This window comes from Falco punctatus, assembly GCF_963210335.1.
Source record: "Falco punctatus genome assembly, chromosome: 14".
Taxonomy (NCBI): domain Eukaryota; kingdom Metazoa; phylum Chordata; class Aves; order Falconiformes; family Falconidae; genus Falco; species Falco punctatus.
Window position 1 is genome coordinate 13,866,690 of NC_137594.1, and position 25,000 is coordinate 13,891,689.

The 25,000-nt window shown below is 39.0% G+C and overlaps 1 protein-coding gene across 11 annotated transcripts in view; it reads right to left on the bottom strand.

Annotated features, from left to right (window-relative positions):
• Positions 1-25,000, bottom strand: part of ZNF536 (zinc finger protein 536) — a 354,573-nt gene that overhangs the window by 249,379 nt on the left and 80,194 nt on the right. For all 11 annotated transcript variants that reach the window (XR_013931899.1, XM_080410809.1, XM_080410811.1 and 8 more), the window contains one exon: positions 779-891. The gene's annotated coding sequence lies outside the window, so the exon portion shown is untranslated. The remainder of the gene's footprint in view (positions 1-778; positions 892-25,000) is intronic.

Below are 25,000 nucleotides of genomic sequence, written 5' to 3' on the forward strand. Positions count from 1 at the left end.
GAACGGGTGACAGGATCCCAGCTCACACAAGTGATGCAGTAACCTTGTCACGGAATCGCACCAGTGTCCTTTCTGTTCGAGTCTGAGACCTCCTTTCCAGGGTTCTCTACTCACACAGGCTAAAATCTGATAATCCTCACTCATGTAGATCTTCACCACGATCAGGAAGTTTTTGCTTTCAATGTTATGGAGCAAAAATTTTGTGTATGTCTACACTGCACTCCCTGGGGCAACTGCAACTCCTGAATGCTTTAAACCAGCCAGCTCAGACACCAAAAAAGCTTTCTAAGAAACTGGAGAGCAGGCACTTTGTGTGCTACAATGGTACTGCACTGTGACGCTTTCTAAATGACTATATCTGCAAAAGTTGCAGCCACTGCAGTATAAACATAGCCTACACAATTCTGAACAAAGTCTCAACATACTCTCAAATCCTTATTCTCCTCTGCCACCACAGTTTTTCCAATTCAAAAAAGCATCTCAAGACACAGGTATTTGGTGTCCTTTCCTTAAAGAGCATTCAACCCACGGCACCAGCTGTTTAAAGACTGTTAGGAAAAAAGGTGTCTAGCACAGATATATTTTAGCTACTAGTTGACACGCCATTGCATCCATGACTTTTCCATGTCTGCAAAGGGAATAGTCTGTTTCACATGCTTTTCAGGGATTCATCCGGAATAGAGATCTTACACTTAGATATTGGGGAGTTTCCCACCTTCCTGGGAAATACTTATGTCAGTTCAAGAATTGATCGCGTTGTATGTAGAGTCTGTCTTACCTGCCGCAGTGAAGTTTAGTAGTCTCCGCACATGTCTAGGGAGTGGGAACAGACATCAACACACTCCGTGGCCCAGGAGAGATCCTTTAACCTCTTTGCCTCAGTCTCCCCATCTGCAAAACAGGGTAAAAATGAAAGCTGAGTAAACAATATAAAATCTTGTAATTCAAAGTAAAATTTTGAGTTAACAGCATTAGGAACACGCAACTACTTTCTGGTTTTGTCTGTCTGCAAAATTTGGAGCGTATGTGCTGTACCAATATTAGCATGTCTTCACAGGCAACATTTAGAATTAATGCTTAAATATTCATTGACTTCAAATTTCAAATTGAAGTTTGAATTTGACATTCATTCTGTAAAGGTAACAGCATCAACCATTAATCAGGGAATAGAAATAATACCACTCAATTTATATAATCTATGCACTGTGGTCCAACTATATACTTCTAGGTATATAATCTCAAAATTTTAAAGTATTAACTGCTTAAGTAGATCATGTGGTATGTCCCCTCCCTCTTCTAACTGGCTGATTTATGTAGCTGAGCAACCAAACAAAAATTCTGAGATGTATGTTCAGCTGTAACGCTCACAATTTACATTGTGTATTGAATCAAGTAAATATGTAACTCATGCAATCAGGGAACAGAAGAAATAACATGATTTAGGTAACCAGCTATGACTATAAATTTATAAATAATCTAAACAAAAACTCTACGAATAAAGATTTTTAAAATGTATTATTCACTGAAGAATTCTGTAAATAACCACTGAATACTTTCCACATTCAGAAGAAAAGAAAAAATCCAAAACGTACCGAAGGAGTCACTATGAATTGTTTGTTCAGCCATACCTACCCAGTGATTCTTCCCTTCCCCCCCTCCCCTCCCCCCTTAAACTACATCTATATAAATGGAAATTTGAATTCTGTAGTTTCTAATGCACTGTCTTTGTGGATTAGTTCATTTTTAGGCAAGTTACAGGAGTATCTAATGCAAATATTTACATTTACTGAAAGAAGGGAAAAAAAAAAAAAAAGAAAAAGAGAAATAATTATAAAGTTACCAAAACCATTACAGACATTATCTGAACAGAACATTTCAACCCTGCTGAATGCCTACATTCTCTCAGCTATGTCCTTCTGGTCTCTTTTCCAGACCCTTTTTTCAAATACTTACGTACCTTCACCCAAGTGAGCAGATGCCATTGACCAACACAATGACAGTCACTAAGCGCATTTCTTTCCTATGATTGCTTGAGCTGCCCAAAAATTTTCCACCTGCCAAATCATGTCTTGCTTTTCTCAGCTTAGTTGGTGTCTTGGTTGCTGTTCAGTGTTTAGAAATCTTAATCTTTAGAGAAATTCATTACAGTAAAGAATAAGAAAAGAAAGGAGGAAATACAATTTGAATGAGCTCATGCCTTCTGCTTAAGCTCAAAGAAACTCAAACTTTGGAAATGCAATTTCCAGGTAAAGATGAAAGATCCCCTGTTACATCTCTGCAAACCAGAAAACAACTGACACTTAGCAAGTTGTCCTATCTCAGACAGAAACAGCGTGGATGAATCTGGCTAGTCCACTTGCACTTCTCTTTCTGAAATCACTAATAAAGTTTGAGAGGGGTTATTTTTAAAGCAGCTCTTAGAGTGTTCCAGCTCACTACTGTCAGCTTCAGATCTCAAATGTAATTTGATTTATAATTACATTTTAAAAACTAGCATTAAAATAACATTAGAGGGGTCATAATCTGAACTTTTTAATAGTTAGGCACGTAGCATACATTTAGAAACGGATCTCCAACAGGATTCATCTGGAACATATTCTGACTAGAATTCCTTCTTTCACCCATTTCAGTAGTCTGATGAAGCTGGTGTGCCAAGAAGCCATTGTGGAGCCCTATATTTCAACGCTGTTTCAAATGTAAACAGATTGAAATACACTGCTGGACATTTGTTAGTCAAAAGTCTTTTCTTGCATTATAGCCAGGCCCATGTTTGTAAACAGCGATGGGTGAGAAAGTGCTGGAGAATCTGGAATTAGGCCTCTGCACTGAGAAGATGTAGATACCCTGCAAAATCCAGTTGGCTCCACTGCTCCTGAACTTTGGAGCAGCTTTACTTTTCTTAGCCTCTGTGGCACAGATTGATTTAGGGGCACTGACTTCCAGGAACTACTCAAATTGGTCAAGTTATGCTTGTGCCAGCCAAAACTCATGTACAGTGAAAAAGCAGTGGTCCCAACTGCTAATACATGGGTGTCCGCTGAGAACTACCTGTCCCCCAGCTGTGCAAACAACTCAAACTGGCATTCAATGAACTTCACAATATTGTGCCTGTAGCTGCGAGCTTGGCACCTCCTGAACACAAGATGGGTTTCAGATGGGACACAGACTCATTGCAAAGTTTGCCTTGTTCTCTGTGTCTGACCTTGGGATAAGAAAACTTCCTAACTAATCAGTTCTACACCGGTGCCTGACTGCAACTTCAGAGGCAAAAGACAGACAAGGAATTCAGTTTCTGAATGCTAGTGCTAAAGCAAATGATCTAGTAAAAAATAAAAAAAATAATAAAAAAAAAAGGCTGTGCCTTAAAACCAAGTTTGAAATTTTATAGGCTTTTACTCCATAATTTGTACTTGAGCCTTCTGTTATTTTTAAACAAATCTAATTTCTTACAGCTGTGAAATTTACATTTTAAGAGTGTCTAGTGGCCATGTGCATTAATTACTTTATTGTAATATTTTAATGAGTTTGGGGTTCAACTCTGAAAGAATCCTGCTGAATCCTTGTTTCCCCACAGAATTACACTAGAACCTGATTCAATCACAACTTCACACACCCTGATCCAAATCCTGATGGACTTCCATAATATTTTCAGTTGCCTTATAAAGCCCCTGAACTTTAAAACTGGCTCCAAATCTTGGGACTTCTCACCAAACTAGGTCTACCTTGAGTCAGGAGCAGAGCCAGGCTTTGAGAAAGTTTGTATTTAGAGCTGAACTTACTGGCTGAGCCTGATCAAAATGGGAACAGGTAGCAAAATGCAAAATTCAGCTGTGACAGCTAACATTTGGGCCATCTTGTGCCTAATGACACTTACACATTGATGCAAGTGCTTCCATCTTAGCATATATGACATAAAAACATTTAGGTCTAGAAGATTAGCTTCCCCACAGGGCACCTAAATTCACCAGGGAAGATTGGAAAAGCACTACTGGAAGATTTCCACTTTGTGCAAAATAGTCGAGAAGCATAACAATATCCATACTTCTGCCATGGTATTCCCTTTATGGATTTCGGTGGTTTGTGTCATACTAAATTATTTCTTCTTCATCTGTGAGTGTGCATAATAGTGGTGGGAGATAAGTAAAATGAGACTGTTTTTTCAGGCAGCTTTCAGCCAGGACTTAGTGCCTGTGCTTGCAGCATTGCAGGTGTAACTACTCATCTTGGGGGCTGAGGCAGAAACCTCCAGTCCACGGAGGATCTCTGCAGTTTGAAGATAAGAGATAAACCTTCTCACAGCATCTAAAGGCACTTTAAATCTCTATGAATAAGCTACAGATGCAAACACATAACACTGAAAACTGGGTTCAAGTACAAACAGAGATAACTGCAGGAAAAGGGGGACTGACTGTGTTAGTTGACTCCAGTAGCAGGAAGAGGTTCATCAGTTGTCAAGTGCAACCGCACACGCTGCACCCACAGTCACACTTGGAAATCTGGCCACTTGCGTCCACAACTCTCACCTCTCTTTGCTAGGGCAAATGCAGAACTGTAACTTCAATGAACTATCCAGCTTTTTAAAAACCATGTTTTTAAACCACTTACAATAAGAGCAACAGTTATTATTCAGTACATGCTTTTTATCAGATTGAAGATAAACTTTATTATAACTGGTGGAGATGGTATCAATGATTTGTGGTCTATGTGAATTCTGTAATGAGAAATGGTAATCTGTCTTGGGGCAAACAATATTGTTCTGTTTACTATGCAATTAACAATATTAAGTCAAGATTCTATAACTGATAGCTGAAAATAGGGGTGGTAGGAAGAAACTAGAAGCACTGGAAACTTTCACAGGACAATTATCTGAGGACTATAAATTATTTATGGTGCTTTAGCCTGACATTCTCTCTCATCCTCACAAAAATGTTCCTCGCTGCTTCAGAGATGTTCACTGTAAAAGTATCCAGACTGTAAGCAGTTTGGGGCAAAGCCATAATCTCTCCTTGTCGCAAGTACTAAACATACAGGATAGTGCAGTAAGATAATTTTCAGAAAAGCAGCAATAAAATCACAAACACACAAAAAAAATAGGTTTACTTTGGGAAAAGTATGCTAATGAACCACCAAGAATGACAAAAAGAGAAGTGAGACCTAATCTCCGATTCTTGGTATATTTGGTGTAAAATAAAGACAGAGTACCTCCCTCCCATTTATCTTCTTCAGTTTTGTAGACTGAGTCCCACACCTTCCTGCGACTGAAACCCTGTACTCCTTGTTTACTCTTAGATCAGCCTTAAGCAACCACCATATGGAGCTGTGAACAGCACAGACATAGCAGAAACAGTCCTTAACTAACGGTCAGAGTAAATTGTATTGGGAGTCAAGTGGGGCCACTTTCAAGTGGCTGGTTAAGACAAGGGCTGACCTATAATGGAGCTTCTCTGTAAAACAATACATTTTTTACTTTACGTTATAAAGTACAGAATTGTAAGTATGATTGACCACAGAAATCTCACTGCCTTTTTCTAGCCCATCCCTTAGCTGTACACATGCAGTCCAGCCCTTTTGGCTCTGGTTCTGCAGCGGTAATAATTTCGAGGTTACCTCAACAGGAACTCGTGCGGAGCTATGGCACAGCGCTTTCGTAGTGAACAAGCAAGACCTATGAAGTGCTAGGGTCTTTCTGGCTAAATTGATCTTAAAAAAAAAAAAAATAAAAAATCAAATGATTGCATTCTTAGACTAGCCAATTCCATTTGTAGCTCTCTGGAAATGTGATGCTCCACAGAGAGCTCCATTGCACCCAGCAGGCAAAAGCCACATTTAAGACAGCATGACGCACCAGCGCTCTGGCAACCGGGATGCGACAAGGAAGTGACTGCTTCTGGCAGCCTCGCAGCCCCTCTCCTGCACCTCTCGCCCTTAAGGATCGGTGCCTTAAATTCCCATATACCACTGAACAATAACGTCTGGCTGATCCAGAAGATTAGCAGCTTATTCCACCTTTGTTCTCTGCCTTCTTTTAAGATGAGCAATGAATGACACCACACCAGGCACAACCCTCCAGCACAAAAGCTAACAAAATTGTAGGATGTTTTAAGGAATGATGTAAAACTTAACAAGAGAGTTTTAGAAGTGCATTCCTACATAGAATCTCTATATAAAACCCAGTGCTACATGGAAAGGCTCTCAAATTCCCTTTCCTAAACACAAAATCGGCATCAAATGTCTGCAAGAGCAACCTCTTTAAAACTGATAAAAATAAAACCAGTTTTAATAAAGTGTGCACTAAATTTGGGAGTTTCCTTTGCACAAGATAACACTGAATCAAAGAGTTTCACAGCAATAAAACAGATACAGTAAATTAAATAGGAAGAAAAATAACGATGGGAGCATAAAACTTCATGTTCCTGTACATAATATGCCAGTGATTGGTGGAAGCTACACACAAACTTCTACTTTCTAAAAAACTACTGTTTGGAAGAAAAACACTCAATAATTGATATTTATAGGGCTTAATTCCCTGTTCTGAGGAGGTCCTGGATCTGGTCATTGTTCATTGCTATTGTTCAGAATTTACTCCCACATTAAGAACTTCTCCCATACTAATAAACAGGTATAATAGTTTTCTCCAGAGAGCATTTTTTTTCTTTCACTAATTAGCCTACTTAAATATTTTAATGGAACTACTGACGTACAATAGCACAAAAGGTCCTCTGACCATAATATAAAGTGAGAGATGAGATTCCTAAAAACTTTTGTATGAAGGAGGTCTAGGATTTACAAAACAGCTCTCAAACTATTTTTAAAGGTCATAAATTAGGTACTCTCTTAAATGTAATTCAATCATCCACTGTTATAGTAGTTTGATTCTATTAGTTGTCCTATGTGTTTTACAAAACAGAACTCCATTAACATTATTCACTTATAGTTTCCCTCTATAAGTGGATATTCTGCTCAACAGGCTTTAAATAGATTTTTTTCCCCCCTGAAATTGCTATTAAGCATACTTTTACTCAAAGGGCAAAGCAGGCATAGGATTATGCTTGTACTTCATGCAAAGGATACATTTTCAGCAATAAGAACCACATTCCTATGAAGTAAAAATACTCTATATAAGCCGATTGTTTCTATCCCTCCTAACCTTGCTCAATAAGGACTCTATTCTGATCTTTTGAGTTACACACAAGTTTTCCAATTTGGCTGAATAAAGGTATCTTGTTGGGCAGCTTGATGAACATATTCCGTGTTTTGAATTTTGACCTTGGCATGGTCAAGGTGGATTTCAATTATAAGATGCTGCCCAGAAGGGAAAAAAATATTTAATTTATTTTTTTTTTTAGATCAGGATTTATTTTACTTTCTTCAGTTAAAGAAAGCAGTACAGAAGTCCTGCTTTTACATACCTTTGCTTTAGTGAACCAGTGAAAATATAAACCTTGATAAAGAGACCACAACACATACATAGCCACAAGTTTTCCAGAGCATAGCCTGCAGTTATATTTCAGCTTCAGAAATGTCTACTATAGATCATTCACCTCCAATTTCATGTTGATTTCACTGTGAATGAATGTGTGCCCTCACCTCTCACAATTTAGATGACTGTTCTGAACAAGATAAAAAATATACAAGTACATGCAGAGGAGCACAGTGCTGGGCCAGCCCACGTATCCCATAGCCAGCCTCAAAGCATCTCAGCCACCTTGTGACGCTGAGCTTCATGGCCCAATAATCCGACCCCCAAACAGGCCCTGACCCATTACAATGGTGTAGTTGCAACAGCACAATCTGTACGTAACAATGTGTATGTCTGGAGAGCCAAATCCTCCTTCAGCTGGTTGCCATATTCTATGTTCATGTCTTACTTCTTAAAACAGGACAGATGCCAGAAACCATACACTGTTGTTCTTTTCATTGGCCACGCCAATCCCAGATAATCAAGTCAGTCACCAGCAGATACTCTTTTCTCAGAGGAAAGGGTTGAATTTCACCTGACCACTGAGCTTCAACTTGCACTTGAGGTTCTAATTTTCTTCTGGTCTTAGCCCATTTCTGTCTCGCTCTGGCACACACTGCCCTAGTAAGTACATTTATTACCTCAGTAATTCCTCCAGGGCCTGTCTTACTTTCACTTTATATCTGGACTCACATAAGCATCTCCCCATTTTACAAGGAAACATTTATTAGCCTCTGATAGGAGTTTCCTGTTCCATCATGCTGAATCCCATTGTCTATTATTCTTCAAAAGCAGGCTAACAAGTTGCACACTCCTAAGCAGCTCTCACTCGAGGCGTACGAGCGCTGGCAGTGCAGCAGCAGGCGCAGAGACACATGGGGGACAACAAGGCACTTCAGGTTTTCTCCCGACCCTGCTTGCAAACCCTTGTTCAGCTGACCACACATGCAGTCATACAGGACCCTTACACGGTGGTAGCATTCACCAGATACCAGTGGGACTGGGTGGCCCGGCAATTTCTAGGGTGCCCCATTCATGCTCCTTTTTTGTGCCCCTGGGACCAGCACAGGAAAGGACTACGAAAGTCTCCTTCACTCAAGGATTCCTCAGCTATGAGGTTGATCTTATTACTTTGGGACACTTGAACAGTAGAGGGTAAGCCTATTATATCACAAAACCAGGGATTTCTGCTGTAATTCCTCCAGTTCCCAGCTAATTATCTTACTTGAGATGGTGGGTTTTTTTTTTTCCTGGTAGTTATGGGTCATCACTGCATATTCCTGTTTCTCCAGATCCACCCTGCAAAACTCCACAGTGCAGCAACTGTTTGGTAGAGCAGGTACCATCCAAAACCTGTTCAGCCTTCCAGTGTTATACAGGAAACTCTGGCCATGATCCGCCCCGGAAACCACAGCACAGTCAGATTTTCAAAGGACTTAAAGTATAATTGCTAGAAAATAAAATGGCATGGATTTACCGCAGATGAAGATCTGGACCCACCCTAGGGACAAGGAAAAGATTTCAATGCACTCTATTTTACTAGAAACCATGCAAAGTCTCCCATTCACACCAGCCTGCTATTTTTTACTTCTATGGAAGCAGACAACATTTGTATTCAGCTGCTCACTTATAAATAAAAAACATTTTTACATGGGTGGACTGGAGTGGCCTTCCCCCCCCCCCCCCCCCCCCCCGCCTTTTTTCGGTTCCCATTATTTTATATATTACGCACATGTTCTGTCAGCGAAGCTCACTTTGTTATCTGAAACATCTGTGGTACCCTGCTGTGGAGAAGGCCAACACTGCTGCTGCTGTTGCTGCCTGTCTTTATTAGCCACTGATTTGCTGATGTAGTCCTCCGACAGCGTGCAGCGCTCCGGCTGGCCTCCGCAACACTGGGGCTGCGCGGCAGAAACAATGGGATTCTGTGAACCGGCAGAGAGGTCCTGTTGGCTCACAGTATGGCAGTTACCATCTATATGAAGATATAAACCCAAGGTTTCCTCTGTGCATTCATGCAAGCACCAATTTTAATATTTCTAAAGAAATGTATGTGAATTTATATGTAAACTGAAAGGATAACACCTTTGCAGAGGTGGCACATACTCATCAAAGTGAAAGGACCTGCTTGAGGCTCTCCCAAGGTCTGACTGTTGAGCAGCCATAATAGGTCTTATTTTTTGGCCTAATGAAAAGTTACCTGGATTTCAACCTTATTTTCAGGTGCTTTTTACAGTCCTAGTTCTGGCATACTGCACAGTCTCATGAAACTCTCTGGGATCTACTGCTACCGTAAAGATTATTGCCTATGGTATGGATTTCTTATGGAGCCATGACAAGATTTTCAAAGATCAACTTAAAGATGAAAAATCTGTTATATGTTTCTTAAATAACATGTTAGAGATAAGAAATTCAGGTCACCTGATAGAAGTGAAGCTATTTCTACTTATTTTATACATTTCTGCAAACAATTGCATGTTGGTAAAATCAGCTTAACCATTTCCCCTCTGAAAAATCAAAACCATCTTATCTACATAGGGATTTCTTATGCAACAGATGAGTGAAATACATACTCGATTTAAGAATCTGAGAAATATGATCGTTAAACCACAAAATTTAAGAACATCATTCAGGGAAAGATGCAAGAACAGCTCACGAAAACACTCACATGGACCAGATTTCCAGCTGATGGCATTACTTTTACAGGTCTAGTCTTCTAAGAAACTGCTCTCCAATACAAAGATAAGACAACAAGAAGTTAAAGGCACTTCCCTCCCTTAAAAAAAAAAAAAAATATTGATGACATAAAAACCTGAGCTGAGTTCCAAGTCCCATAGGTAAACTCAAACCAGCTTTCTGTAGGTTTTCTGGATCTTCCAAGGACTCTGGGCCTGATTCAGACAGTAATTATGGTACGGAAACATCATGTGACTGCTGTCACAGATCTTTTATATGCAAGTCAGTGTGCATGTGTGTCCAATTCAAGATTCAAAATTGAAGACTTATGTGGAGATAATTATAAATGAAAATAAAACACAGCTTTTGAAAAAACACCCCATTTTCTTTATAAAATAATTATCACCTAGCCCCAATAGGAAGCTCCAAAACTTACTATATAATGAAGTGCTAGTAGCAGGCAGCTTGCTATCTCTTTCAGGAGCAAGACCATGATGACAAGAAAAAAGAACCAAGAAAAAAAATGCCACGAAGGCATCTTTTCCCTCCTCATCTCCCTGTTGCTTGAAGCATTACTTACTTTCAGATTTGCTTTATTTATATTACACATCATTAGTACCCCCAAACCAGCTAAATTCTGTGCAAACACAGGAAGGATCTTTCCATATTTAAAATCTGAGCCTCATTTCCCATGCCCTGAAAATAACTGAGATGTGATGGCAGAATATCACTGGTCTACAAAGTAATCTTTGGATTACCCAGCTAACAACCTGGTGTACAGTAGAACAAGCTTCAGAGCTGTTCTTCAGCCAATACATCCTTTTTATCTATATTGGACAAAGAACTCATCTGATAGTCACAGGTTGTCTCCCTGCTCCATGTGAGACACTGGAAGAGAGACACTGGAAGAGGCTGCCCAGAGCAGCTGTGGATGCCCCATCCCTGGCAGTGTCCAAGGCCAGGCTGGATGGGGCTTTGAGCAACCTGGTCTAGTGGAAGGTGTCCCTGCCCATGGGGGGGGGGGGGGGGGGGGTGCGGGGCTGGAACTAGATGACCTTTTCCAACCCAAACCATTCAATGATTCTATGATATCCCCAGAGAAAGGAGGCAGCATACTGTTGCTACTGCTGCCACTTACTAATGATTGTCTCAAGAGATGGTATTTCAAATCCTCTGTTGGCCAGTGACGTCACAGGTGCTTTCCACTGCCAGAGGAGTACAAAGTACCTGGGCAACAGCAAGGATCTGATCCTGCTACAAGATTGTTCCTATTTGGGAGAAAGTGAAGGGAAGGAATAAAATTAATGTGTAAGCATAAACAAGCCCAGAACTTAGAAGATGAACTGAAAAGACAATTATCTTTATAAATTTTAAAACTGCAAACAGATTCATGCAGGAAAATTTTCCATCTGTCCAGATCCTTCTGCAGGACATATGTGGAAGATAGCTTCAAGTTGGTAGATTTCTTTATACGTAGCTTTTTCCTAAGATAATTATGGTTGGGGATGGGGAGGGAACGTGCAATGGTAGTAATTTCTCTTTTACCCTTTGTGTATGTCACCATCTATTGTTACTCCATTTTTTAACATTCATCTGAATATTTCATCCATGCAAAAATTAGTCCCAGTATCTTTTTTTCTGAATAGTGTTTGGCGGTCATTTCTCCACAACTGCAAACAATCCTCTATTGCTATTGAGTGCTACAGTCAGGCTCGTTTCACACTGGAGGTTAGAATCTGATCCTAAGTCCACTAAATCACAGAGTCTTTTTAAAGTTTAATCTTGAGAGGATTTGGGTTGTAAACAAAGGACACCATACATGGGGAAAGAAACAACAGAAAACTATGAACTTATGACTCTAATGCAACCCTGAGTTCAAACTTTGTGTGTGATTTACCAAGAAAATTCTGAGCTTTCGACAGCGGTGCACACGCCCTGGCATGTGGGCAAAACTAAACTGAGCATTGATGCTTACATCCAAAACACACATATGGATCCCATTTTACTATGGACGTGATTCTTCATGTGCAAAACATGTGTCTGACTGGTTTTCTTTGGCTTTTTAAGATGTGCTTTTTTTTTCCTTTGGTGGGGGCAGGGAGAAGAGAAGTAAATAAATAATTTGGTGCTTGAATATACATTATCTATGAAGAGAACAGACTGGGATTCCAAGCCAGGTAAAAAGCCTGTACTTCAGCTGCAAGTATCCCTTTCAGCAAACAACCAAATGCCAACAGTGAGAAACACAGTCCACTATACAACGTTAATCTATCCCACTCTGCAATTGCTAGATAGGAAAGGGGGGAAAAAGGGCTCCAGATGCTAATAACTTGGAAGTGGTAATTAGAGGAGTCCACATTACTGTTACGAGACTCCCATCTTCCCTCAATTACTGGAAAGAAAATTTTGTCCAGTGGGTCTCCTTCTCACTTCCAAAACGTGCAGCACTTCTGTGTTCCTAAGCTCCATCTCCTTCTCACTGAACACATCAACAGGAGCTCGGATTGGGCCTGGAAAACTTTTTAAGCTTCTCCAACATTAGAGGATGCCATATTTCCCATACAAAATGTAAGGAAAATATTCAAGGTTATAAGTTGACCTAACAGGGAAGTACCACAAGCCCCAACTTTTTGCTATACAAGATCAAAATTGCCTCCCGCAGCCCCAGCCTGAGTGCAACAGAGAACAAGAGAGTCTGCGCCACTTGCTTTAAAGGGTAACAACTATCTTTAAAGGCTCGCTGAGCATTTTGTAATCTCTGGGACCACAGAGACAAAGTCAATCTGGAAAGGGTCTGAACATCGCATGAGAAAGTAAAAGGAAAAATACACTTATCACAAAGAGGGAATGCATTTGTATTATTGTATTGAAATAGCACAAGGCTAAAATGACAGGCTATAAATTTTTCTCTTGGAATGCAACCAATATTTTCCATTTCAAGTAACAACAATGTAAGAAAGGAAGACTCAGAATTAATAGAAATTATGGACACAAATTGGTAGGTACTTAGGTGAGAGAACCTCAAATTTGGGTATTGTTAAAGGAGAAAAGGTTAACTAGCCCTTTGAGCAACCCTTGAATCCATTTACACTGCTGACAAACTGACCAAAAAAAAGCATGCTTAGATTTTACTGACAATGTCCGTCTTTATAGTTCTCAGATTCATAGCCCAGAATGTTACAGTAAATTCTTGGCAGTGAAAAGCATCTTTTTCTTTTATCCCTGAAATTTAACATCAGACATACCACTAAACCTAATCTACAACTCCAAATAATAGCAGCAACAACAGTAACTACATGGTTCTGCAGTGATGAGAATTAAGTTATAGAAATTTCTCAATTCTGCTTTTTCTGATTTGTCATTTCATTAAGCAACCATGAATTATTGAATATTAATAATTTGAAATCACTGACGTGCCTTAAGATATACATTTGCAGACTACTAGTATCTTTATTAGCCTTTCTGTTGCTGTAAACTGGCTATTGAAACATTGGCTGCTCATTTTAAAAAAAAATCAAAAAAATAAGCAAACAAACCAGGACTGAACTGCAAGGAGACTACTAGCCAAAGCCAATGTACCTTAGCAAAGCTGGGTCCAGAACAATCTCTCCTCCATTTTAAGATCCAGTCCTGCATTTGTTTAGTGCATGTAATTCCCTGTGAATTTCTAACAGCTCCATTGAACCTTGGGAGATGTCTTATAACTGAAACTAAAGCAAAGTCCGCATTTTCCCCTATGCAGACTTCTAAAAGAGGACTGCGAATGTTGTAAAAGAGAAAATAATTTTTTAAAAATCAATGCAAAGGTATTTAGCACAGGTGTTCCTGTTACCGTGCTACATTTGGAAAGCCCACACATTCAGTGCACCTTCAATTCGCACACCCAGCTGCGTGAGGTGGTGGTCTATTGTTAGTTTACAGGTTTGCAATAAAAAGCATGAAGTAATATTGGCAAGCTGAGGAGCTTTTTTTTTCTCCTTATGATGTCTCCCTGCATCTATTTATCTAGTTCTCCTTGCTTTGTTTCTGCTTTTATATTCAGTGTATTCAAAAAAGGGTCAGAATAGGTTTTAAAGATGTAGTGCCACGCTCAAGCCTTTTGAACACTAAGAGAAAACCTCAAAAGGTTCACGCATAAGGGAACAAAGATATAAGGATAGCTTTGAACCTGAGGGGCTCTCTCACTGCAAGCAAGTGCATTGCCAGCATGTCACAGGTGTACACCACATGAGCAAGTGAAAAAATAAAATGCAATTGTGAAGGGGTGTGATGCTGACGGGTCCGAGTCCAGAATGCATTAATCCCAGGGTGAATGTGTGCATCTGTTAGATATTTATGTAGTTCCTACTAGTAGTTTGTACAGATATCTAAGCAGGTGAACATCAACAGCTTTGAAACCATATGTTAAAGGGAGCCTGCGAGATGGTACAAGAAGGCTATCAGGCAATACAGGCCTGAAAAGGGCAGGCGGGCACCTACCGATTATAACGTCGCCCTGCTTAGTCGGGACTCCTGGGCCCTATGTCAGACTCCTGCTGATGTAGCTGTGCGACACGGGGGCAAATAACTGAAATCTTAATTTCCCCAACCTTGAACAAGAGATATTAAATATGATTACAGAATTACAATTTTCTTTCTTCCCTCTCTAATTTCTAGCTTTTTTGTTTGGTGATTTTTGTTGGGTTTGTTGGGTTTTGGGTTGCTTGTTGGTTGGTTGTTGTTGGGTTTTTTTTTGGGGGGGTGGATTTGTATTATTATTCAAATGGTTTGTATAAAACAGTTGTGTTGAAACAACAATTTTTAGATGGTGACTTCACTTTGTCAGAAGAAGAATCAAGATCTCTATCTCCTGGTAGTTACAGGAGCCCACTACAGCAGAGGAGAACCAAGTTCTGTTCCTTTCTCTAATTCAAAGATATTTTTTTTTATTCTTGGTTTTCTACTTAACTCTGAGTCATTCAGGCTCCAGAATGGCATGCATCCAAACTTCAGTCATTCCATTTCCCAGGGCAGTGTCCTGACCACCTGACTGTACACCTGCTAGGTACATATAAGCCCAGTTGAATCCAACATTTTCAGAAAGAAAAAAAAATATTAAAAATCAGCTTTAAGAAAAACAAGGCACTTTCCAAAAGTGACATTTTGTCTGTAATGTTTACTAAATATCCTCAGCAAAGAACTGTGAGAATTCATTCATCTTTGAATGAATTTATAAAACATGCTGAGAGGTCTCCGGTTGAAATGTGTGAAATATTTTTTTTATATGATTAGCAGAGAGTACTAGAATCCAAAAATTGTCAGTTTACACACCACTTTAATCTAGACCACTCAGTTTCTGCTACCATATATGACTTCCAGGAAATGAAAGAAAAACTGTTTTCACATTAAATGCTGAGTTTCTAAAGGAGTCTGTTAGGAAAATTTTCCTTCAAATTAAAATTTTCTGTAAATGGAGAAAACAAATCTCTCAAATCCCCTCCACTTCAGATAGCCTAGCAACTACCTTGAACCCTCAGTGGTTCAAGTTACTCTCAAACATACGGGAATCAAAAATAGCTTTGAAGTCCTATAAGATCCTATTGCTAGAGGAGTAATTCCACCTTTGAAAATCTTGGTGCAACTACGTGAATTAATCAAGAGCTACAATTTTGTTTTGTCCTCAGTAGTTCATATACATACACAGTGCTGGAGAAATATGCCGCCTTCTCCTTTTTGAAGTATTATGGCCTTGGTGAAAAACATTCAGGGAGGATCCACTCATAGGACATGGGTCTTCAGAGTTTAGCATTGCCCAAACTCTTTTCCCAAACACTACCAGTCCATAGTAAATCCCGTGAATTTCAACAGCTCCACTGAGACTCCTGCTAAGTGCTTCTGTAAAAATCTAATCACACCTTCCCCTCCTCTTGTACATCTACCTTTTACAACATCAGAACACACACTCTATAGTAGCCCTTTTCAATTTATTTCCCCCATACTTCCCTTCCCAAGAGGATATTATTCATACCCTACTCCTTCACAATGTAATTAGCTTGTTCCAATCCTAGGCAATGAAACACTCAACTCTTCTTTTGCCCCAACCCTCAAGAACCTCTTGCAAAGGTCCTCTTGTAGCTCACCACCCCACAGCATGGGGAAAGACACACCATAATTGCTCAACACTTGGTACCAGAGACAGAATAATTACACTCGCCTTTTACTACTTTGCTTTATTTTAATGAAGCCCAGTTAATAAAGAAGGTGTGTAAAGTCAGCGGTTTACCAGAGACCCACCACTTTTGTTGTCTGAGGCCTCTCTGAGTGCCCTGCAGGAATCCCCTACTCCAGCAATTGGTCTAGCACAGGCAAATCTAGGTCCAGCGTTGCAGTGGCACAGCTCCACAGGCAAAGTCACGAATAACATCTCCACCATGTATTAGAAAATATTAACTGATATTTTTAATTTTGGGAGATGTACACTGCATGGCATCTATAAACTATGCCCCCAAAATTCTCAGGAATGCAGTCAAAGAGTTTGATTGAGATTAAGCAAAATCAGTCTCTCATCCTCCTGTTTAAAAAATGAGATTTCATTTATTCAGCTTAATTCAAAGATTAAATATGATTAAAATTTCTATAAGATGTCTAGCTTTTCTGAAATAAACTGCAATGGCCATCAAAATATTGATAGTCATTGGTAAATTACTTCTGGTGTTTAATCAATGTTATATTTTTATCATCCAATTTTTTCTTCAAGTCAGCTTCTAACACTAAACTACATTTCATCAAGGTTGGTAAAATGTTTAGAAAGGAACAGATGTCAGAATATGGGGATTGCCAATAACACTGATGGAAGCCAGTAATTTCTTTCCTGTCCAAAGGCAAAAGAATGAAGAATAATCTAGACTGTATACAATAATACAAGATTTACTACAACATTAATGGCTATAAAAAGTAAAAGTATACAAAAGCTATCTCCATTTTTTTCAAGCTATCACTAAGGGCAGTGTTTCTCAATTTGAGACAATTTTTACTGCAAAATGAAAGGTCTATGTATTCTTAAACCTTTAAATATCCATAAAATACAGATGAAGACACAGGCTAGCGTTAGTGTTTCCAAATATACTTGTATATTAGTCTATTGTGTAAGTTAATAATTTTGCCAAATCTCAAAAAATGTGGATGCAATCTTTCCTTTAAGAAAGCTGCTCAGCTTGTTATTTACAGATTGTAACATTTACATAAGAGTTTGGTTTAACAAGAGATATAAATATAGATAAAACCCTTAGGACTTCATTCTTTAAACTGCCCTCTAAAATTCTGCCCTACAATTTGCACACTGAATTTTGTGCAGACTATTCTTGGAAGCCTTTTGTGAATTAGGGAGAACTGACTCGAAACAGGGGCTGGTTAATCACAATTTTGCAAATTGTACGTAGCAATCATCCTCACATTGTGAAATTCAGATCTATAAAATGCTGATGTTTTAAAGCTGAAAAATAAATAAGCTAAGTAGAACTACTTTACTAAGGAAAAAAAAAAAAAAAAAAAGAAGAGTATAAGACCCCTTCCAAAGAAATCCTTAAAATAAAAATAATTAAGAGAAGTGACATCGTAAGGGCATCTCCATTGCATCTCTCAACTGCAAGCCCACCCTGAAAAAAATTTTACCACCTGACCATTCCTGCCCCTGTCTCATATCAACACTCACCTGAACATACAAGGAAAATTCCTGCACTTCCAAGAATAAACCTTTGGAGGTTTACTATTGTAGAAGGCTTCTGTATACTTATCTACGATCTGGAAAAGCCCTCCAGTTGACGAACGACTGGTGAAACTTCATTCTTTCACGTTTCTATCGCTGACTGTCATCTGTGCACCCAATCAAGGCTGCTTTGATTAAATATCAGGACCGTCATTTAAGTATCGACTGCAGCAACATGGATACATAGATATGATACTTTATAATGCACGTTGAATGCAAACACTTGAGAATAATAGCTGGCAACTAAATAGTTTAAGGAAGAATGAGCAGAATGTATGTGGAAAAGATGATGCCTCAAAGAGGACATTTTTTGTTCTGCTTTCAAGCTGCGGCTAATGTAACTTCATCAGCATTTAGAACAAAGCTGACTCAAGATTCCTCTTTTCCACACAGGTTTTGCAACTCCTAACATTTAGTATAAATGAAGGTCTCTTTCTATTTATTTTCCCTTATCAGCTGCAGAAAAACCTTGCCAAACTGTTCTGAGCATACAAGGATATGTTAAAATTCATGTAAAATATTTTCTGTTATCAAGGTAATTATAATGACAAGAACTTTCCGTTGGGGTTCAGCCGTGACACGGTGTGCGTCGGTCGCCCTCCTGCCATTCCAAACCCCCTCACTATGGGCAGAAGTCACAAACAGTGGAAACACTGTTTTCCTGATGTTGATCCTCCTCAAAGGTCAGGTTTCTTACCTCAAACATTCCAGCAGCTGCTTAGACTGCAGTTCAGGAATTTTGTGTAACATTGCTTCTAGAAAGCAAATATTTATGTTAGTAAATACCATTGAAGTATTACTGTTACACAGGTATTCTCATTAGTAAACCGCTAAATATAAGAAAGAGGACCTTAAACTAAATGGATGGAAACATTATATTTGTATATTAAACAAACTTTACCGTGTTACTTTACCCTGCAAAGTGTTTTGTCAAGCATGAAGTCTAGCCACTAACTCTTTTTATGGGAATTAATGTTTCTAGAATTAATACAAATTCAGAAATCATGCCTTTGCTACAAAGGGCAGAGGCAGAAAGCCCTACAAAGAACAGAACAAATTGATATTACCAGGATTTCATAAAAGTAGTGGAAAATAAAGGACCCACAGGTACCTTACAGAGGGATTAAATAAGGACATTCCCTTTGAATGGGAGAGGCTTACACTCAGGTCTGGCTCTGAATAAGGTAGATCAGGCATTTAGCTTCACACATCGGAAGTTATACTGAGCATCAGGCTAAGTTATTCTAGCAGAGCACGTTCACCCACCCACTCCTACCACAGCTCACACTTCTGTTGTCCTTTTTCTTTTTTTAATTGGAGCAAGCATTTAATCTACAGCTTCATTAGCACAAGTGAAGGCCAAAAGGACAGCGTTCAGGAATCTCTCTCAAAATATGTATTATTTATTCAAATAGAACAGCTTGAGAAATCTTGGCCAATAAAACAGGACTTTTTAATGCCTAAAATTTGTACAGGATGAAATGAAAACTCTCTCTTTTCTGTTCCATCCCAAACTCAGTTTGTAACTGAGATCGTAGAGCTGAGCTGCTTCCTTTGTTTCCTCTGCTTCTCACCTTGGAGGCCAAGACTAGGTCAGGAGAAGCTTCTGTGTTATTTATTAACTCAAAAACGGCATATTGCAAAAGCCATAACAGAGGATCTCTCCTGGGATAAGGGAACATGAGGCAAAGCAGGGAAGGCCTGCAAGTGGAAAGGATTCTTTCAAAAACAGGACTATGATTATACAAAGTTCCCAGAAAAGTTTTGGAAGATTTTGGTTTGCTGTTTTGAAGAGAACCTGCCAGTGAGTCCAGATGTACTAATTCAGACTTTCAAACGCACATTTCAGTGTGCTCAGAGTTTAAATGCAGGACAGTAAATGAGCCATTCATCACACATGAAATCATCTTAAATATCACCTAAGCCATTTCACTTATTTGAGAAATGTTGGCACCACTGAACTTGCAAATACTGTATATTTCAGAGAGAAAATGCCCAAGACTAGACTCTTTTTTAAAATTACTTAACATAATGAAACCAAAAAAAAGTAATTTATTCCATGTTTGTTAAATCCAGTTATGCTGGTAATTAGGCAAATGCTTTGCCTCTATCTTTTTGTTATCTTCCTGAGTATTACTGCGGAAGGATTTTATTTTTCCTATAGCCCAGCTTTTATTCATGATCTGAGAGCACACTGATTTCTGTTTGTTACTGTGTTTTAGGCAAAGATGTTTCAGAAACAAAATTAATATGGATTCAAAGTTCACAACACTTAAAGAAAAAAAACAGCTATGTACCAAAGAACCCAAACAGGACTCCAGCACCGGATGGTTCACAATCCCAACACACTGGGATTTCATCAGCTCTGAGCATTGCCTCCAAATGAGCAGCAGTCAGCACAGGTAGGCACAGCGCAGGTAATGGAACTACAGCTGCTCTCCAGTAATTGATTCTGTATGTTGACCCAGACATTAGGATGTTTACTGTCTGCATATGACTCCTTCACTTCATGGAAAGCTGGACAAAACTAAACCAGCTCACGATATGTCAGCCTTTTGACAGATACATCAAGCACTGTCTCTTAACATTTCTTTACTGCTCGGGAAGATTTGACCTCGTGGCTCTAACAAATCACACAAACTGCCTAGACAACACAAGCCGACACTACTTCACACAAGTCCAGAGGCTCTCAGGGCAACATGAGGCATCTAATTGAGAAAACTGTGGGCAGTTGCTTTAGAAGCAGAGTAGAATGCTGCCTTAAAGTCCACTATTGTTTTATTATTATCACTACTACTTAACAGGAGTTCTTTGGAATTACTGAAGTTGTCTCCTCAAAGCTAGACTCTTGCCAGATACTGCTGCCCACAGTCCAGTCCAAGAGCAGAATTTGCCGATGCTGCCTCTGGAGGTGAAGGGATACAGACCCAGATTCCATGAGCCAGAGAGACTCAGAGATACTACCAACTAAAAATGAAGGACTCTGACTCTCAGGGGAAAAAAATGAAGACATCTACAAATCAGTGTCAGGGTATTTCAAAATAACCTACAAATCCCATAAGGGAAAAAGCCTTGAATATGTCTCTTCAGAGACACTCCTAAACATTTCTTCAGCTACATCCACACAGGTGGAAGATCCTGCCTTCAAAACTGTAGAATACTGTAAGACAACCCAGAAAGACTAAGCCATATCGAGCCATGTTGAAGAGTATAATGGAAGTAAAGTTCAATTTAGAATGGTAATAACACCACCTTCTCACAAAAACACTGGAAGTTATCATACATGATCATGGTTTTCAAACTTTGTAAAGCTTTAGCATTTTAAAATAATACACAGGGAAGTGTAATGATAATAACCAAATCAGTTTTCTTCACTGTGCTTCCTATGACCCAGCATCTCTTGCATCATTGCATCTGTATGTTTGAAGCTATCTACCGCCTTGGATGGACACATGGAGCTGTTCTACAACTGCAGCTGTGCATGCTAACTTGAGCCATTTTAAACTTGTTTTGAGTAACTTTCCCTGTTTACCAATATTTTTAGGAAGTTTAAATCTATTATATCTGTGGCTAGAAATATACAACACTAAAACGTGTGCTGCATAAGAAAATTTGAGTAGATTCACAGTTTACTTAGTTCCTTTTGAGGGGAATGAGAAAGATGCACAGTACTTTCATTATCTGTCCCTAAGTGGTTTTTGTCAAATTTTGACTCTGGCACCATTCTTCAGTGACAGACATTAGGTATGACATTTTTTGACACAATGTCAATAGTGACATCAGTAATATTTGACACAAGGCACATTGGGGTTATTTGACACAGACAATTGGATAGCTCAGGGCACTGGAGATCCAGTGCATAAAGAGTTTTACCTCCAAGTCACCAGTGAATATCTAGCCCAATGTTTTCTAACTGTTACCAGCTGATGGCTCCTCAGAGTCTTATACAGAAGGAGTTAGGGTGTATTGAACAGATGTCCAGAAAACAAAAATCAACACAATAAATTACATTAATCTGTGCCCTATGTTGAAACATGATGGAATGAATAGCCAGCGACAAAGCTATTCTTCTACTGCTATCTGTAATTCCTTTCAAAAATGGCCGAATCCCAAAGGAGACACAAGAGGAGCAAATGAGTCAGAGAGCACTACAGCTTTAGTCTCCTGAATAAGATTTCTGTCTCAACAGCTTTCAGTCCCATGGCTTTCATTAACAGTTAGATATACTTACGGGAAAATACAACCGTGAAATGTTACTTTCAATGATGTGTTTTCCAAATATTTCACGATTGGCTAATATAAAGAACTCAAAAATGCTGAACAGAAATAAAATTAATTACATATATGATCACTCTAGAATTTCCTAGAGTACCACAGTCCTGATTAAACAAAGCACTTCTACCTACAACCAATAAAGCACTCATTTAAGAGCAGAGTCTTGCAATATGTATTAGGCACCTGGCTGAGCTCCCAAATCCTGCATTCAGCCCCAAGATCCTTTACACAAAACTTGGAAGCTCTGAACACAAGCAGGAATAAGTGTTAGTCCTGGGTAAATATGAACCTACAAGGACAGTCACCTAAGTTACCTAGGTGCTTGGAGAATTTTATATTACTAAGCATTGCACCCAAAGGTTTAGAAATCTAAATTCCACTGAATCTTTGTATAATGTAGGAATCCTCTTTTGGAGCAGACATTTTCCATTTTTGTCTTATTTTAAGGCTATGCTTACATTCAAACACCATCAGCACATGCAACTTCACAGGAGCAAGATTTCTTTAATGAACAAGACTTTTTTAAGAGAAAGTTCAGAGCCAAGTGCCTTTACTTATAGCCTCTTTTAAAATAAATGTAAATATCAAATCAGAGTTACTCCACATGCAAAATGCGCTCCTTTTTCCCATTTGAGATTAATTTTAAAAAAATGATCCACATTAGCTTGTTTATCACAGGAATTCATCAATATGACCATGTCTTTGAGTGGAGAACTGTGTTCAATCGATAGCTAGAACCAACAGCTGGGATACCTTCAGGTTCCCTGGAATACTTTTTTTTAATTTATTTTAAATTAGACTATTCTAACTCCCAAAGAGACGCCTTCATTGTTCTGCAAATTGTGGTTTCACTAAAATAAATAAATAAATAAGAAATACATGAAGCATATTCACTGTCCCTTAAGAAATTATCCCACATTGTTACATATCATAGAAAAAGAGGCAAAGCACATTTTGTTAATCATGTGTTTGGACACCCTGTCATATTGCAACTTTTCAAACAAGTTACATTTGAAAAAAAAAAAAAGCTTAAGAACAATATGTATTTTACTGCAACAAAAAGCATTTCTGGAGCAAACTATCGGGCAGAACCACGAAGGAAGCTAGCATGCACCACTCCCACAAAGTAAGGGTAATAAACTTGCATGAGACTTCACAGAACCCATGCCACAAGACATTTCCACCTCTTCAAAGTCAAAAGGGATATACTTTCAACACCTGGGCATAAACATCTGGCATTTTCCCAACCTCTGTCCCAGAAGGCCAGAGCAAGTAGCCCACTCTTGATCCACAATTCTCACCAGTCTTGAAGCTCAAAGTTTCCCCTCTACAAAGCACAAAAAATGCTGAACAGTAACACAGCCTCTTCTGATCACATACCTGCTGTTTTAAACAATGTGATAAAGTCATTTTGCCAAAAGCTTTGTATCACAAGGTGTATTGCATGCTTCTTGATCCAAATTTTTGGGGAAGCATTATTCTAGGCACACAAACATTCTCACGAGAGGGATGAATTTATGATGTAATTCCAGTCTCACAGCCACTACATTTACGTTTGTATGCCTTTATCCAAGTAAAACCACCCATTTCTCGGTGGTTGGACAACCCATTTTTATTAGTGGACATCTGCATCCTTTCCACAGCTCTAACCTAATGTAATCTTTCCATGGTGAGTGTCGTTAAAGCCTCATTTCTGGGTGGGAACATTCAAACTAGTCGCATATTTTACATCTCAACCATGCTCTTCTTCACAGATTTAATAGCACGTAGGGAAGAAAAGGAAGCTCATTGATGGGTACAACCTAATAGTAAATTCATATAAATTGTCCAGTGCAGAATTTATCTATAGCATCAACTGAGACTACACATTCTCAGCAGCTTTGTGGTGCTGGTTTTAAGGTCAGAATTTAGAGCTTTGCCAGTCATGGCCTTGCAAATCACAGCTTTATAAATACCATGGCAGACTACTGCAGATGGGCTACCATCCAACCCCAGCATGTACTTTTAAGCTTTGTAAAAAGCTAAATCTTAGGGAGAGGATTTGGTGAAACTTGGGCTGTTAACAGACTGAACAAAAGCCCTAAAGCCACACTCCCCTGAACTTTAGCTGAGACTTTTTCAAAATTCAGATTTCCAAAATCCAGCCTCAGTCTGCCTGCAACTTTGTTTTGCTGCTCAGTCCTTTCTTTCACTAACGCTCCTCTTCTAAACAACATCATTTCTAGGCCTGTGCAAGTGGCATGAGCGCATAGTAAGTCCACATACTAAAAAGGCAGGTGTCACTGACACAATAAACTGTAATAGCTTCTTCAAAACTGTTAAAGAATTTTTAATTCATAGATCACTTGCCCAATAGCCTGCAATGGCTCCTCTGGAGCCATTATGATCTGTCAGGTCACTGTAGTGCCATACATGCACATTAAGTAGGCATGCAAAAATCATTAAGAAATTGGTGATGACAAAATTACTCTGCAGGCTCAGTAAAGATCATTTTTCTTTTTCACTGAAACATTGTAACATTCACTCACTTAGCTGGCAGAAAATTTTACTTGGTGGAACCCTCAGACAAGAAAGTTCACTCTACACACTCAGCTCTACAGCTGCTTCAGGTCAGATTTATCAGTTCAGTTTACACAGAACAGAGTTTTCATCCTCAGATAGTCCAGTGGAAGTCATTAGCGATACCCTTCAAGTATGTTACTACTCAAAAGTAAGTAAATGTGGGGCCCTTTCCTACAGTTTTGTAATTTGTTCTTGTATTTTAGTGAACATTTAAATGAATACTCTATTAAACCAAAATATTTTCTCTGCCAGACAGAATTTTCCAAGTCCAGTTAATTTGAACC